The following is a 16,093-nucleotide window of genomic DNA, read 5'->3' as shown; positions in this document are numbered from 1 at the left end:
TAAAGAAAGGGACCATTGTCCTTTCGTGTTTGAAAGTAAAGGTCATCCATAATTACCTGAGGCAGAGGTTCCCAGGTGTACTAGGCATCAAAATCACTTTCTAAAAACTCAGATTTTAAGAATCGGGAATAAACTAATTACAACACAGAAGTTGTTAAAGAGCAAGTTGTTTATTGAGTTAAGAAAAATGGGATTAAATCTTTCAATGTTATGTCTTCTATCTGGCCATATGGTCTTCAATACTGACCAGATGAAGAACTGTCTTGATGTAATTAAACTAGCTCTCATAATTGGGTATAATTGGACAATAAATTATCTTGGGTTTCTGGCCAGCAATTAATATCACTAATGGTCTAAATTTATTTTAATGCTATTCATTTGACAGACAGTATTGCTTAACAATACTGAGTGGGCTTGAGAGCCAGTTTCCTGAACTTAATCCTGGCTCGTCAAGTTAATAGTTCTGTGCATTTAGACAAGTTACTTGGCTTTTCTGGACCTCAGTTGACCTGTCTCTAAATTGGGGATAAGAGATGTACCTACCTCATAACTTTGTTGTAAGAAATAAATGAATTACAGTGAGCATTTGAGAAGTGTTGGTTATTTTTATTCCATCAATAAATGAAAAATTATCATATTAATGGCTTGCAATTATAGACTGAGATAATAAAATGTGTTTATATATTCTCACAGGACATGAGCATCCCAAATATCTACTCAACCTGACCTATATGCATATAATAGAAAAGCCACTCAAGAGAGAGTCAAACAATAGAGAATCTGTACTTTGCACAATCACATATCCTAAAATAGCGTGTGAGGTTTTGTTAATTATGTAACTCAATAATGTTATGAGGGACCCAGCTCTTTCTTTTCTGTCATCCTCAACGTCTAGGCTGGTTCTTCCCAGAATCACAAAAGAACTGTAGTGGCTCCATCCCACACATTCCAGCAACATGAGTTCAAAATCCATCCCCAAAGCCCTAGGAAGACTTGATCTGCTGACCTGTGGGCTAGAATTGAGTTCCTTGTTCTTCCCTAAGCAAATCCTGAAAATGAAATGAAATGACAAGAAGTCACATAGCCAATCAGAAACAAATAGATACTGAAAAAATTGGCGTTCGGTTAGTGACGAAGGAGTTTGGAAAGGATATTGAGTAACTAACGTTGTAGCATTTATTTTTATATTTTAAATAGATAAATAACATTTATTTATGTATGAATAAAAAGGCTAACATTTGGGTGTATGCAGTCTACCTACCAGAGGATGAATTAATTGTTATATATATAATTTCTCCTTATAAACTATTAACTTCATTTCATGGATAAAGAGGGTCAATAGTCCAAGATGACGGATCCTCCAAGGTGAGGATCAGCTGACAGATACATGGTCTTCTGAAGTTTAAGCTCTTTCCATTATAAAATGCAATTTCTTATTCCTTTTGGGCATCAGGATATTACATGATGCTCTTAATCTTACCTTATTGTAATGCTGATTTACCTTATTTTTGAAGACAGGTATGACTTTTATGTATAAACAGATTTCATATACAAGACACAGTGTTTGATATTCTCAGATTAGCACAATTTTTCCTAATGAATTGACTGTTTTATTAAATAGAAATTGGTTGTAGAATTTGTGAAATGCCTCATAATATCTTATGGAGTAATATGTAAGTGCTTCTGTTGAGCCCTGTGGCTCCAGCAACTCATTCTAAAGCAAGTATTTTAAACTCTAATTTTCAAGATGTTAAAAACCCCCAAAGAGTCATTGTTGTCTATCCTCAACATATTACAGTATTAAGTTTATAATCTGGGTAACTAAAAGAATGGTGAAACAAAATATGGTTGTATTTAGAAGGATGAATGATTGCAGTGTCATGGTCAGTATAGAGTAGAATTAACTGGTGTTCACAGAACTAGAAAGATGCATTAGTTTAAGTTAAACAATGATTCATTTGGTTGAAATTGTTTATGTTCTGCTTGGTTTTGAATAATGGTTTTAACAGTTATAGAAATGATAGACTTAAAAAAAAAAAAGGTAATCCTCCCTTAAAATTTCTGATAAGAAACTTGGAAGATGGAAAACTGAAATGGACCTCTAGAGTAAGCAAGTGGTCCTGGCTGCCTGTCCTCGGAGCAGAGATGCAGTGGGCTCCACCAATGGTCCTAAGTGTGCTTCACCGATTACTAGGCTGTCTGATGGGAGGATGACATTTCAGCATGGCTTCCACCCTGTACCTGGTTTTAATGAATATGATTTTGGATAAGGATAAGTGGAAATTGAAACTGAGAAATCTGATGACACTGGTGCGAAATTAGAGGAAAAATGCAAAGCAGTTGGTAAACTTTTAGCAAGATAAGGTTCCCATCATTTCACCTTTGTAATTGCCATGGTGAATGAAGACTAAGGCTGGAGTAATTTAATTCCTGCAACACAAAATGTTTGGGGTGGTGGTAAAGGGGATATCTTGTTCTCATTCCTCCTCCCACCTCATTGCCCCCAAGATTGGAGACAGAGTGTAATTTGCATCAGAAATTTGGAGTAATCAAGAATATTTCCTGGTCCCTGCCCCCTTCTCAGGATCCAAACCTCAGCTGTTGCTCTCTTAATGTTGAATAGCAGTGCCACCTATTTTTACCACAAGAATTTTTTTTTTTCTTTAAAACCTTACCCCAAATAGTGGTTTGAGAGAGTCCTAACCTGAGTACATGCCCAGAGGGAAAGGATAAAGACTAATTTGACCTCAAATTCTGTTGTTATGCATGAAAAAGCTGAGTTTGTTGCAAATGGCTCAACACATCCAAAGAGGGCTGACACTTTGTTCCCCTTGCTATCCTTTGGAACTCATGAAAACGTGATTAAAATTTAATACCATTGTGTCAAAAGAAAAAGGAGTAAAAAGAACTCCTTGGGCATGTGTGCTTTCTGCAGTTCCCTAACCACTCCCCCACCCCCAAACCAGATTGCAGGGTACTGGCACCATTCTTGAAAGGCTTTGTCTCCCTGGAAGTTTTAAAATAAAGTTCTTGCATCTGTTGACACTGACTTTCAAACATAGGAATTGTTTTTAATAATAGAGCCATGTATCAAAAAATTTTTTTATCCCTTATCTTTGACCAGATATCTGGCGTGTTCTGGAAAATTGTTGGTACACCCCTTAGAGAGTTGCTTATTGATTGTTTTGCAGCTTACAAAAGCACTTGGCTGTGTTGAGACTGACAGTATAATTTACACACATACACTGACAAACATTTATATTTGACAGAATAAATTGTACAGTGGAATGTTCATTGACTTTGTTATTTTAAAGCATTTTCTAATTGAAGTATATCTCTGGTTAATCCTACTATGCTATACTGTCTAGTAAAGTAAATTTACTGTATCTTGTGGTGTTACATACTTAAGTATACCCTGGTATACCTAGGACAGGGCTGTTTTGTACCCATAAATAGCAAAATATTGTCCTCACTGATTCATGGATTAAAAAGATAAATGTTAAAAAGTGCATTACAAGGAGGAAACCAAGAAAATGAATGTATTTCCTTTAGTAGATCGTTTTGGTTTTCTGTGACATTGTCTGTAGTAGGCTTGTGTCCTTTCTTCATTTTCAAGTCCTATGCATGTAACAACCCCTTAAACTCTTTAAGCATTAGAATTAGATTTAACATATATAAAAGTATTTGCTTTTGATAAGTATCTGTGGTATCATTAACTTTTTCTGCATGGCCTAGATTTGAGCAACAGTTGTTCTGGGTTTGAGAAATATTATTGATATATGCCAATACCCCAGTATAGAAGCAAATGGAAAAAAATATTCAGGATATAATAAAGTCAGCCTTCTAAAGGTCTATAAAAAATCTCCCCAAATTCTGTTTTGGACTCTTGATTTCTTCTTCACGAATCATGGTTAGTTATGGTTTCTCATGTTTAAGTCTTAGAAATTAAGCAATTTCTTTTGCCTGGGAAGCCAAACATTTACCACTATTTTGAATTACTCAGTAGGACATACTAGTTTTTATGATGCACGTAATTAAGGCACATGACCTATGTCAGCTTCTAATTCAAACTTTTAAAATCCTTTACTTTGTAAAAGATATTTTGTTAAATAAGAAAACTCTCTTCATGGACTCATTTTAAATGCCTGTTTCTATACAACATGAAGGATCTCAGCTCAGCTCCCAGGATCATCTTAAATACACCCATTGTGTTCTTCTTCACTTTGACAAGCGGTAGAAGCCTCTCAAGTGCGTTTTTGTTGTTATAATCACTTCTGTTCTCATCCAGTAAGTAAGGTCAGATTATATTGCTGTCCTGGGAGTCATCCTTTTCACCAGTTATTGTGTGTCTTTCTGTTTGGTGAGTAAGTCTATTTATTAAACTGTGGAATAATGATTTACAGGGGAAATTGTGACATTGACCAGTGGGCATTCACTTAAGGAATCTTGACTTGCTGGGATGTTAAAAAGGTAGCAATCTTGTTTTCTCTTTCATTGGTATGTGTCTATTCTGACTGGTAACTATCGCAACTCAGGTAGAATTTACAACTCAGTGTTGCACTTTTCTTTTAGAAAGTGTTGTGAAAGCTCCAGACGCTTACAGTTTAAAATAAAATTGGGCTTAAAAAACATCTCTGGCTAATTCTCTAGAGTTTATGACACTTGCCTAAAAATGCGTGGGTACTTAGCAGTTACACATAAGAGGGCAAGACCCCTAAGGCATGGGTTATAGAAAATTATAAAAAGTTTGTACCAGTTAGCCTACAAGCCTTTTTATCTTAGATCATTTGAAAATACTACTTTGCCAATAAGATCAATTCAATGAGATTGAGCTCTGGTAAGATGTGCACAATTAGCTGAAGTAAAAGGCGGAGTGTGGCACCAGTACTAAGAGGACATGTGGACCAAGGACAGAAGAATGACAAGAGGGAGTGCTTTGGCATAGGGTCTCCAGAAAACTTAAGACTTTGAAGAAAAAAAAGTCTTTTAATCCTATACGAGTTGTTTATCTCAGGGAGAAGGAATAGCAGATGGGTTTGGAAGCAGCATTTAATTGATCAGTGGTTCCGTGTAACTGGAATAAAAGCTAAGTGTGTATACTTGGGGCGAGGGGACATCGTGGAAGGGAAGCTGTCTTTGCAGTAGGTAGCTTTACACTCTTGCAGATTTCGTATTATAGAGTCACGGGATTGTCAGAAAGAAGGTAGGACTCATTTCTAAGTTACTTAGGACTTGACACTTTGAGGAAATGAGTTCATAGGCATGATAAGTATTTTATCGGTTGTTCTAAAGATCAAGGCAATGATGATAGTTTACAATGTGATTCTTGCCTATAATCCATATGGCTGATAAAATGAAGCAGAATTTCCGTTAAGAACTATAGCTACCAAAAACTTTGTAACAGCACGCACTCAAATTGGTTTTGGAATAAGCAAGTCATAAATGCGCCTCTGATGTGGCCGTGATAGATCATTTGGCCTGTAGCAATGAGGGATATAATGACTCACTTTTGAGCCATACTTTTGAGCAAAGAGATGTGCAACCCATGTGTCAGTAAGTAAGTAGGAGCTGAGAAATGTGTCCCTACAGGGAGGTGTGTTTGAAAGGTCTTACTTTGTCCAAACCTATTATATACGGCCAGTAATACCACAATTGTCTGCATCTTTCTTTGATTGAGAAATAGTCTTGGCAAAATAATAATGATGATGGTAATAATAATAATTATATCATGCCTTTTGTATTTTCTAGGTATTCTGATTGGTAATTATTTTCTATGCATGTAGTATATTCTACCTGATGTGTTGGGCGCCAAGGATATAAAATTGAATAAAGCACAATTCATACTTTTCAAGTAGCTGAGTAATTCTCATCTATTTTCTTCCCCAAACTACTCAGAGATAAAATCACATTCTAGTGATAACAGTGACCCACTTTGGAAAGGGTGCTGTTGGTGATTGATACTCCTCTGTCCCGGGTGAACCACTGGGTCCATTGAGCATTGCTGTGCTACTGGCTGAGAAAGTTAAACCCACTATTATACTTTTCTTTATCACCCGTGCCTGCTGGTGAGATGGGGTCAGGTACATGTATGTGTTCAGAAAGTTTTTGTATAAAATACAGACAATCTATGAACCAGAAATATCCTTGTCTAGATATTTTTGGGTGGGACATAGAAAAGTGAAGGGCTGTGGGTTAGTAGAAGGGAAAGAGTGTGTTGGGGAGGCTTAGTTATCGCCCTTGAAGTCCATGATTGGAACAGGTATGGACAGAAAAAACCCAAACATTTTAACTTTGTTCATCTAAATGATCTTAAGCCAAGGGATTGAAGAGTGGTAGCACAGTTACATATGTTAAATCTTTATTGCACGTAGGACGTGAGGCTGTATTCAATTGAGTTTCTTGATGTTCCACATAACAATAACCAAGTCAAGTTAGCGTAAGAAGAAGGAAGTTGGGACGGTACCAGAGGGCTTCTTCATAACCTCAACTGGCACAAGAACAGGAACAGGGTCTAGAATGGCATTAGGAACACCAAAATCCCGCTTCTCAAGACGTGATTTCTTGCTTGCTTCTGGAATTCTGCTTTATTCTTCCTCCCCTAGAGCAGCTTTCTTTGCCCCTCTATTTCCATGTTATAATTTGTCTGTCTCACATCCCTAAATGTGCCTTACGATAGTCCCAGCCTCTTTCAGTCTTTCAGTCCCACTTGCAGGTTCCTTGGGGAGATAGTGCAGTTGGTCCAGTTTAGATCAAAAGTCCAACTCTGATCTCATCAGTGTGGCTGGAAGGGGAGGGTGCAGGTGCAGTGATGGTGGCAGTGGCCGTGGGGTTGAAGTAGAACCACTCAGAACACCTGTGTTTACCAGGCGCCCACCCCTTTGGATGGGTGGTAGGAAGGTAGGTGTGCGGGTGAGTGGAGGTGTTTCTCAGAAAATGGGGGATGGCACTGAATTTGGGCATAGTGGCCTTATAAGATACATGTGATTACAAAAAAGCTAAAACATCTTGAGGATATTAGAAAAAAATAAGGATAGTAAAATAATAATGCAAGATAAGCGTTCAGGCATGTATTTGGTACAAGGCTTTCTAATAGTTAAAGCAAAACTTGAAGTATTCATTATTCTTTGATCCTATAACTTTGTTTTGTTCCTCAGTTATTTTGACTTATTTTTTTCCTAGGAGATCATTTTCCTATGCATGCAATATACAAGATTTTGTCTTCTAATTGAATTTTTAAAATATAAGTAAAACTTCCCAACATTTTCTTCAAGTAGAATAGTGGCAGCATCATTCTATTTGAATGGATTGGGACCACAGTCTATGTCTTGAAAGCTAACATTTGAATTACTAGTCTTAAAAGACTGCATCTATTTATCCATTTTCAACCAGTTAATAGGTCCTCAAATATTTTACTCAATGCCATCGAAATATCTTACTATTAGTATTCTAGATTTTTCTCCATGAGTTAATGATTTTGGATATTTTTCTCATTGTGAAAGATGAAAGAGTTGGTGTAGTTTTAATAAAAATATATCAATTCCTACTGTTAAAAGTTTTTTGTCCCAGTCTTAAAGCTCAATACTTAAAAAATGGCCCCAATTCTGTGGGATCCTGATTCCTTATGAAAGGCTGTTGAGTTGCCATTGATTAACTTGGCATATTAAGTTTCTTTCCGTTTATATTAAAATTCTTTTTTAACTACGGGGATTACTCTGTTTAGAAAGTAAAGTCTTTAAATGATGAAGAATTTATGTTCTTCTTTTTAGATTACTTAAGAAGAAAGCTTGACTTTAAGCCATGTGCCAGGCACTCTAACTTTTCCTATTGTTTAAAAAAGGCGAGCATTAAAAAGTTAGTACAAAGAAAGAACCTAAGCTACCTTTCTTCAGAGTTTTTCACATTCTTAGTTCACTGAAAGCATTTGTCAGCACTTCATCACTAACATGGAGTATACGTTAATGATGCACAAAGTTTAAAACCTCATATTCAGTTAGAAGACCTATTCATTTTGAAAGCAGTAAATAATAATTGGCATTTACTGAATTTTAAATAGGATCTGCATGTTGTATTTTTGGTTTAGAGGGCGTATAGCATTTTGTGTTATGCTGTGAAACTTGATGTTCTGAGAATGTAGTTACCTTTTAGCATTTAACCTAAAGTCTCTTCCTGATTTTAATGTGGAATATTTCCTCCCTTTAATTGCTAACATGTTTTTCAAATATTTACGCATGGTTTTTATGGTGCTAATTGGCACTAGAATAGTTGATGGATGGGTAAACTGTTGGAATCAACATTAACTTAAAGCACATCCGTAGTAAATTTTTGTATCCTGGCCTGCTGGCATTTGTGCATTAAATGCATCCTAGCCTAGCAGTAAAATACATAAAACGGCAGTATGCAGTTTCAGATTTTATCTTTCCAGAGCCTCAGATGCCAGCCACTGGGTATGCCTCGGCAGAATTTGATGGAGTCTTTTGTAGAATTGTAAATGTTACAGTGAGGGTCTTATTTTTTTGAACAGAACAGTGCCTGTTTACGTGTTACAGCTCATTTGGTCCAGTGGGGGGTTTTAAAAAAAACACCTTTCTTCTAAAACCCCCCAATACGTGATTAACGTAATCTTTCACGTCTCACTCTTGCTTTTTGTTTCATGCTTGTATTTCTTCCCAGATTTTCTTCCATCGTCATTAGCGTGTTCCATAAAATCATGCATCCCGGCAGATCGAACGTGCTCCACTGAGCCAGGCGTCCTGCCCCCTCATCTGCTCGTCTTCCCTTACCTCTCTGTAGTTTCCCTGAGAATTTGCTATTTATCCAATACACCATTTTTGCAATTATTCTATTGTTCAGAGCCATTTAAACAAAGGCCTTTTCTCCTCTGAATGCAGAACCTGGCCGGGAACTCCAGTCCCCACACCGTTTTCCTGTGTGGCCCCTGGGGATCCGCTCTGGGGACTCGGGTTCAGGGGACCGGAGAGGAGGCCTGGGGTTCCTTTGTCAACCGCGTCTGTGCGGGTTCTGACCCAGGAACCCTGTCTGGCGACCGCTGTGACTTGTGGTGAGTTACTTCCCAGCTCTGAACCTGGCTGCTGAGAAGGACGGGAGGGTTGATTAGTGGTGATGTGCTGCCATTCTCCGAAGTCCTCGCTAGCACGTGGTGAAGTCTGATGACAGCACCTCCCAAGTGTCATTGTCTTGTTGGATTATGTCGCATCGTTTATGGAGCATCAAGTGTGTGAAGCGCTGCTTTATGTAAGGGTATGGTCACTTCAGCACTGATGTAACATTTCAGTAGGTTTTCCCGTTACATTCTAATAGTGGTTATTTTGACACCTTAAAGGCTTTCTCAGTCCATTTACTGAAGTTCCCTTAAAGCTTTACATCGGTCGTATGCAAGAGTTAAAATGTCTTTTCTTGGCATAAAGTTTTAATTATTTTCAGTGGAACCAAAACCCCCTGAACCCCTTTCAGCATCATCTAAAACTTGAACTTCTTCTATTTCTGGGTAAAAAATCCGTTCACAAATGAGCTGTGCAATTCCATCACCCTTTTTGACTTCAGACTTTGCCAAAATTAAACAGTAGAACACCAACATTTCCTCTCTAATCTTCATCTGTGACACCAGCCCCTACATCTATGAAGTATTTTGCAGCCAAACCAGAATGTGGCGCTACTCTCCCATAGCACCCAGAAGGAAGAGCTACCTGAATGTCGGTTTTCACAAGGGCTTTCCCCATAGGTGGTAGTATGTAATCACAGGTGCTGTTCAGGTCATAGCCCACGGCACGTGCATACGCCTGGGTCCAGGTGGTGGTGTGCTCCGAGAGCCGGACAAGGTGGGGCTGCATGCCGCCCTCCCCCGCAGGCCGGGCCCACTTGCGGGGGGGAGATGACTTGGGCCTCTTGAGAGAAGGGCGTGGCAGGGCAGAACGTGAGCACAAGAGAGAGCAGGGGGGACAAGAGAGAGAGAGTGGGAGGAGACCAGCGCACTAAACTTCTGCTTTTTAACTTAGAGTAAAAGAGCAAAACAACATTTTCTTGTATCTGAGTTGGAAGAAAGTCCTAATTATCTCTAAATATGGAATGATTGTAAAATATGTAAGCCCCAAGTTGGGACACTTGTTTTTCTTAAGCCTCTGCGAACATGATTTCCTTGAAATGTTTTATGTTGCACTGTAATATATATATATATATATATATTTTTTTTTTTTTTTAAGGGAAAGATTCAGTTTCTCTCTGGTTCACTACATAAAGATGGAGAGCATTCAGCAATGATGTTCATGTCACGTGGTGGCGTGAAGGGACCATATCTTCCTGGATGTGCATCTGTGCATCCAGCCATAGCACTTACAGGTGCTCCAGCTTTTTGTTAAGGAATCAACAAGTGAATCATGACTCATTTCACACAACTTGTGGGATTTCCTTTTAACTGAGTTGGCTTAGACGTGAGAAAGTCCAGCAAAGTTCTCGCCTTATTATTAGGTCATTGGCAATGCTGATTGAAAACGCGGTGATTCTCACTGACGGGAGTGGACCTCTGTCTGGCGGATGGTACCCCTCCTCGAGCTGTCTGGGCGTGGTCATCCAAAAGAAGCAGAAGTGTGTGCTGGCTCAGGTGTTTGCGCTGTCTAGTCTGTGACGCTAGGACCTTCTCCCAGAGAGGTCAGAGAACCACAGCAGCTTCCCACATGGAGGGGATGGGTGGAAGAGCATGACCCATCCAAAGATAGATACACAATGAAGTTCACTTTTTGAGATAAAATTTGTAACTCTAGTGTTTCAATGAAATTTATTCCTGTTTGAGGATCGTGGGATATCTTTTAAAATAACAAAACCCTTCTAAGTCCAACTCTAGCCGGTGTGTAAATTCAGTGTATTTTAGGAGATACTATAAATGTTCTGTTGCTAAAATGGCAGCCAGTGTAATGAAAAAGCAGAGCTGCATCAATGGGAAGCAGGGATTGGCTGGATTCCGACACAATTCCGAGAACCAACTTCAACAACAGCAACAAAGCTTACACGTATTGGTCTTACTTTATATTGTGGATTCAAAACAGAAGAGATTCTACCTCTACAAAGTGAAGGCGGGGGGGGCTATGTTTTATTTCTTTTCGACTTTATGAGGTGCATCATAAAATCTTAAGACCTTCAGAGGAGAAAATTATTGAAAGTTGCCTCTGTTGTCTTATTTCAATAAGGCTTTGTGGTCAAATGCTCCAAGTCCGAGGGAACCATCAGAGTTCTGTTGAGACAAATCCATAGCGTATCCCAACAGGGCTTCTAGTTCAGAGTTTCTTATGTGGGAATTAGGACTATTGCCAGCAGTTTCCAAGATACTGGATTTTAAAAGATATCACAATTAACGTATGGAAAAAACATACTGGCTTGAAGTTTCTATTGTTGGAAGATACCGGCTAAAACATTAAAAAATGGAACTTTCGAGATGAGAGCTATCCGATGGTTGCGGTTCAGTTTTCCAGCTCCTGCCCATCCTCTTTATCGACGCTTGGGTAGTTTGCTTGGTTGGACTCAGCAGATGGAAGGTCCAATAATGGATATTCCTGGATCATTCTGTTCCCAATAATTGAGACCTGACTATTTCAGATGACCTAACTTCTGAGAGTGATGCACTGGAAATAGGACTTGGGATGTGATAGAGACCAAAGAAAAACTTAGGAGGCAATCCTGTCCAAAGTATTTACAAAAATAAAGCCCATCAAAGGTGCCTCTTCTATGACTCTTTAGTTGTTGGTCTTCGAATCAAAGAGAAGAATGACACTTCCTGTTTGGAAGGCTGGAGTGTTGAGGAGGATTTTTCATAAACCACTATGTTTAAGGTTAGATTTTAATGCTATTTGGATAGTGAATTTCATGCTGTTTTAAACACTGGAGAAACTTCTATAGGAAATGAGATTTAAAAATGAAAGGAAGAGAGGAAGAGATTGTTTTGACTTATAGAAAACTGTTTCCAGGGTTAATCGATGTTACTGCTTTCAAATAGGTTTTTAAAGGACAGGCTGGCTCACTGGTAGAACCTAAAACATCAAATGGGGAGACTTTGCGCTTGATCAGTAGAGACTGAGCTGTCCCAGGACGCCGACCCCGTTGTGTAACTCTTGTCACCATCTCATTAGCTTTTAGAGCCCACAGAAGCACAACCACGTTTATCGAGTCTTGGGAAAGTTTTTGTTTAATGGAGGCTAACTTTTCAGTAGTTAATAGAAATGATGATCAAAGTTTGCTGGTTAATTAGCCATTTTAAGCATAGTCATTGCCTGAAATATGTTTTTCCTGTCCCCACAGTGTATTTTTTCTCTCACCATTAAACAGTATTTTAATTTGAGTTGCCACTTGAGCAATAGGTGTCAGGTTATGCAGTGAGAATAAGACAGCTCTCCGTAGTAACCCATCCGATTGCAAACTCACCCGAGTGCTTCGCGTCCCCTCCCTAATCTTGATGAGCATTTCTAGGTAATATTAAGGGCTAAACATGTGACTTCCTTACAGAGCTTAAAAGCTGTGTGTCTCGGTGTAATAAATCTCTAGGTGAATTCTTGGCAGTGATGCATACGTTTTATGTGTGCTGTGATTATCTCCAGTCATAATTACTTAATACACATGGTATGTGTAACATTTATCTTCCCAAGGGAAAAATGATGTGGCATAATTCTGGCAGATTATTTATGTTGTTTCTGCTTAAAATGTTTGGTAAAAAATGCTGTGTATCTGTCTTTGAAACCCCTTCTGTTCTATTTTTAAATGGCTGTATGAAAATAAAGAAACTAAGCAGAGTAAGTAATCTTGTTTCTGCATATTTCCTCTTGTAAATTACTGTAAATTCCTAATGTTCATTGAATTGATCTGCTGATGGGAACTGGCTGACGGTGAGGGTGTCCCCCTAACTGTTTGATGAGCAGTTCCGTAATGTTACCCGTTCTATAAATTTGCGCGAAGATTTGAAAGTTTCATTCGCCGTTGTAGACTCGGAAAATTTGTGTTCTTATTATCAAATATTGAATAACTAAATTTCAGAAAAATAACTTGTGGAATAAGTTAAAAAATTTAAAAACATTTCTTCCTTTTGTGTGTTTGAAAACTATAGACAGCAGGCTAGTAATTTCTTGCCTTTTCAGATAATTTCATTTGTGTTCCGGCAGTACTAAGTGTTTTATCTGACTGTCAGGGGTCCTTCTCCATGATGGTCTTAAATTCTAATGTGCTCATTCATTGTGTTGAACCAAAAGAATACATCAAATGTCTAAAACAATATGAAAGAAGAGGAACACCACTCGGTTAATACAGTGAAAATTAAAGCTATGTATTTATTCCCAGTGGAATCCTGAAACTTATTGATAAAATGAGTATTGGTAATTGCTCTGATCTGCAAAGTATTTATTTTTCTTCTTTGTACAAAAATGTATTCATCTAGTATATTCAGCATTTTAGTGAGTAATATAAAGTGTTAACTTCAAAATTTAAAACAATTTTTCATTATTACTTTACTATCAATATATGTTGAAAATTCAGTAGGTTCTAGAGGTATAGAACAAGTAATTTATTTACGGTATTTTTTTCTAATTTCATTTTATCATAAATATATATTTTACATTAAAACGTGCTTATAGTGTAAGGCATTGAAAAACAAAGGAGTACAAAGTAGAAAATATATCTCCTGTAATTCTACAATATCAGATGTTTACTACAATATGTTAGTATTTTGGGGTGTGTCATTTGTTCTTTCCATGCCTGTGAATATATTTTTAATAGCTATATTGGTTTAAAATACCTTGGATGTACAGTGATTTATTTAATGCATCTCCTCTTGTGTATAGTTAAGGGTGTTGTTATGAATTTTTGATAGAACTGTTATCAGTGTTTTCCCTCTCAACATCCATGTTGCTAGATTCTCACTGAGATCTTGTCCACATGTTTCTCTCTGTTGACAAGTGCTTTCCAGCAATGGTGGTGTTTGGCCTGTCCCATGAGTTTAAGGGGCCTCAGGCCACTTTGAAAGCTCTACTCCCGGAGTGCCTGTTACCTTCTGTCTCTCACCTCATCCCTTTAGATTGGGGCAGTTGGGATTTTGGTTAGAGATGAGCCAGTTGTGGAAACTTGGCCTTGATTCAGTAACAGGAGATCACATTGCAGAGATCACATTGCGAGATGGGCTACACATAAGTTACTCTTTTTTAAAAAAAAAAAGAAAATTTATTTATTTATTTCGGCTGTGCCGGGTCTTAGTTGCCACACGCAGGATCTTTAGTTGTGGACTAAAGATGTGCAGACTTCTTAGTTGTGGCATGCGAACTCTTAGTTGCGGCACGCATGTGGGAACTAGTTCCCCGACCAGGGATTGAACCCAGGCCCACTGCATTGGGAGCTTGAGTCTTACCCACTGGACCACCAGGGAAGTCCCTAAGTTATTCTTTAGTCAAGCAATTAATAAAAATTTGAACTGATGAAAGAGGACTCCAGTGGTCGTCTGAAATTCACACCCTGCCTATTTTTTGAGGAGGGTAGTGTCAACGCATGTGAGGCTTTCTACGTGTGATAGAAGACTGAAATTACGTCCTGAGGGAAGCTGCCCATTTCCACAAAGCTTATGTGAGTTACTGAGTGGACGAACTTGTACTGTGAGAGCAGAAAGGGAGGGACACACTCCTTGCATGCTGCGGGTAATAGTGGTTAACAGTAGACTTTGGCTTCACACGGCTTTGTAGAGTCTCGGTTTAGTGCTTAATATGACTGAGCCAGAGCTGCTCCAGTGTAATGAGAATACGAGTTCCTACATCATGAAATCATCATAAGGGTTAAACGAGCTAAGTCGTGGATGTCGCTTAGCACAGGACGTCTTAACACTCTAGCTGGTCTTTGTTCTTGTCACCTGCAGGTTAGGGCAGCGCTTTGCCCACTTGACTTTGGATTAGAGTTGCCTGGAGGGTTTGGGAAAACAGATTTTAGCCCCCAGCCCCAGAGTTTCTGATTCAGTAAGTCTGGGGTGGGGCCTGAGTATTTGCATTTCTACTGAGTTCCCACGTGGTGATGATGCCCCTGGCCAGGGATCACACTTTGAGTACCTCTGGGTCAGGGCATTATAAGGGCAGGTATTATTTTGAACCAATAAATGATACAACTTTTTCTTTTTGGCCACCTGCATGGATAACATTTAAATCACTTCAAACTTATCATCTAGTCCCATTTTTTGTAAGTGGTCAAATCTGAATTGTTTTGGATTATTGTAGAAATTTAAAGCTAGAATTACATAGTTATTTTAGAGCTAGAATGATGTAGAATTTTGAGGATTTTGATAGCCTTTAAGTTTATACATAATATATGAGTATGTAATATTATGTGAGTATATAATATTGGCTTAATTTTAATGAAAGTGGTTTAAGAAAAGCTGTTTTCCTTTGATACAGACTCTGTATATGTTTCTGATGGATCTAGTTCATTAAAACGTGGGATTTTTTTTCAGAATATAAAAATAGATGCAGAATTTAAAACAATATTAGACTGTGAGCTTAAATTTTTTTTTTTTTTTTTTTTGCTTCCTTGTGAAAAATCTGCAGAGACTAGGCTCCTTTTCACGGCATTATTTCTACCAGATGTTTAAAACAACTGGAATCGTCTTGAGTCTTGTCATGAGTTGCCATTGATTGGCCATCGTCTGTGAGAATGAAGCTTCACTCATGTAATTTTCTTGATGAGTGCAAGACAGGGGCAGGCACTGAGTGTACGGTGTTGACACACTTAATTTAATACTCCTTCTGCAAAGCTATTACATTGACTATTAATTGGCCTTCTGATAAAATTTCTGCTTAATGCAAATGATGAAAAAAAAATGCACCCTTGGATACTAGCTGCTGCTTCTGAAATAATTCTCATGCCCTGAGATCTCATTAGTGACAGCAAGCACATCCACTTTTCTTTTGAACGTAATTAGGTTTCTTTTAAATATAATGATGAAAATATATTAGACTGTGATTAAAAAATATTTTAAGCAAAATCCTTAACTTAGAACTTTACAGTTTGTTGTTGCTCTGTTGCTTCGTCTCTTTCTTAGCAGTTTGAAAAGCAAAGAGGAGCTTGCCTG

The 16,093-nt window shown here is 38.2% G+C and overlaps 1 protein-coding gene and 1 pseudogene across 13 annotated transcripts in view; one reads left to right on the top strand and one right to left on the bottom strand.

The window, feature by feature from the left end:
• Nucleotides 1–16,093, top strand: part of PARD3 (par-3 family cell polarity regulator) — a 628,388-nt gene that overhangs the window by 204,400 nt on the left and 407,895 nt on the right. The window lies entirely within an intron of this gene.
• LOC133085740 (deoxyuridine 5'-triphosphate nucleotidohydrolase, mitochondrial-like) lies at nucleotides 9,428–12,465 on the bottom strand (annotated as a pseudogene).

Source organism: Eubalaena glacialis, chromosome 2 (genome assembly GCF_028564815.1).
Source record: "Eubalaena glacialis isolate mEubGla1 chromosome 2, mEubGla1.1.hap2.+ XY, whole genome shotgun sequence".
Lineage (NCBI taxonomy): Eukaryota > Metazoa > Chordata > Mammalia > Artiodactyla > Balaenidae > Eubalaena > Eubalaena glacialis.
Note: the sequence above shows the minus strand (reverse complement) of the source record. Positions and strands in the feature narration are given on the sequence as shown.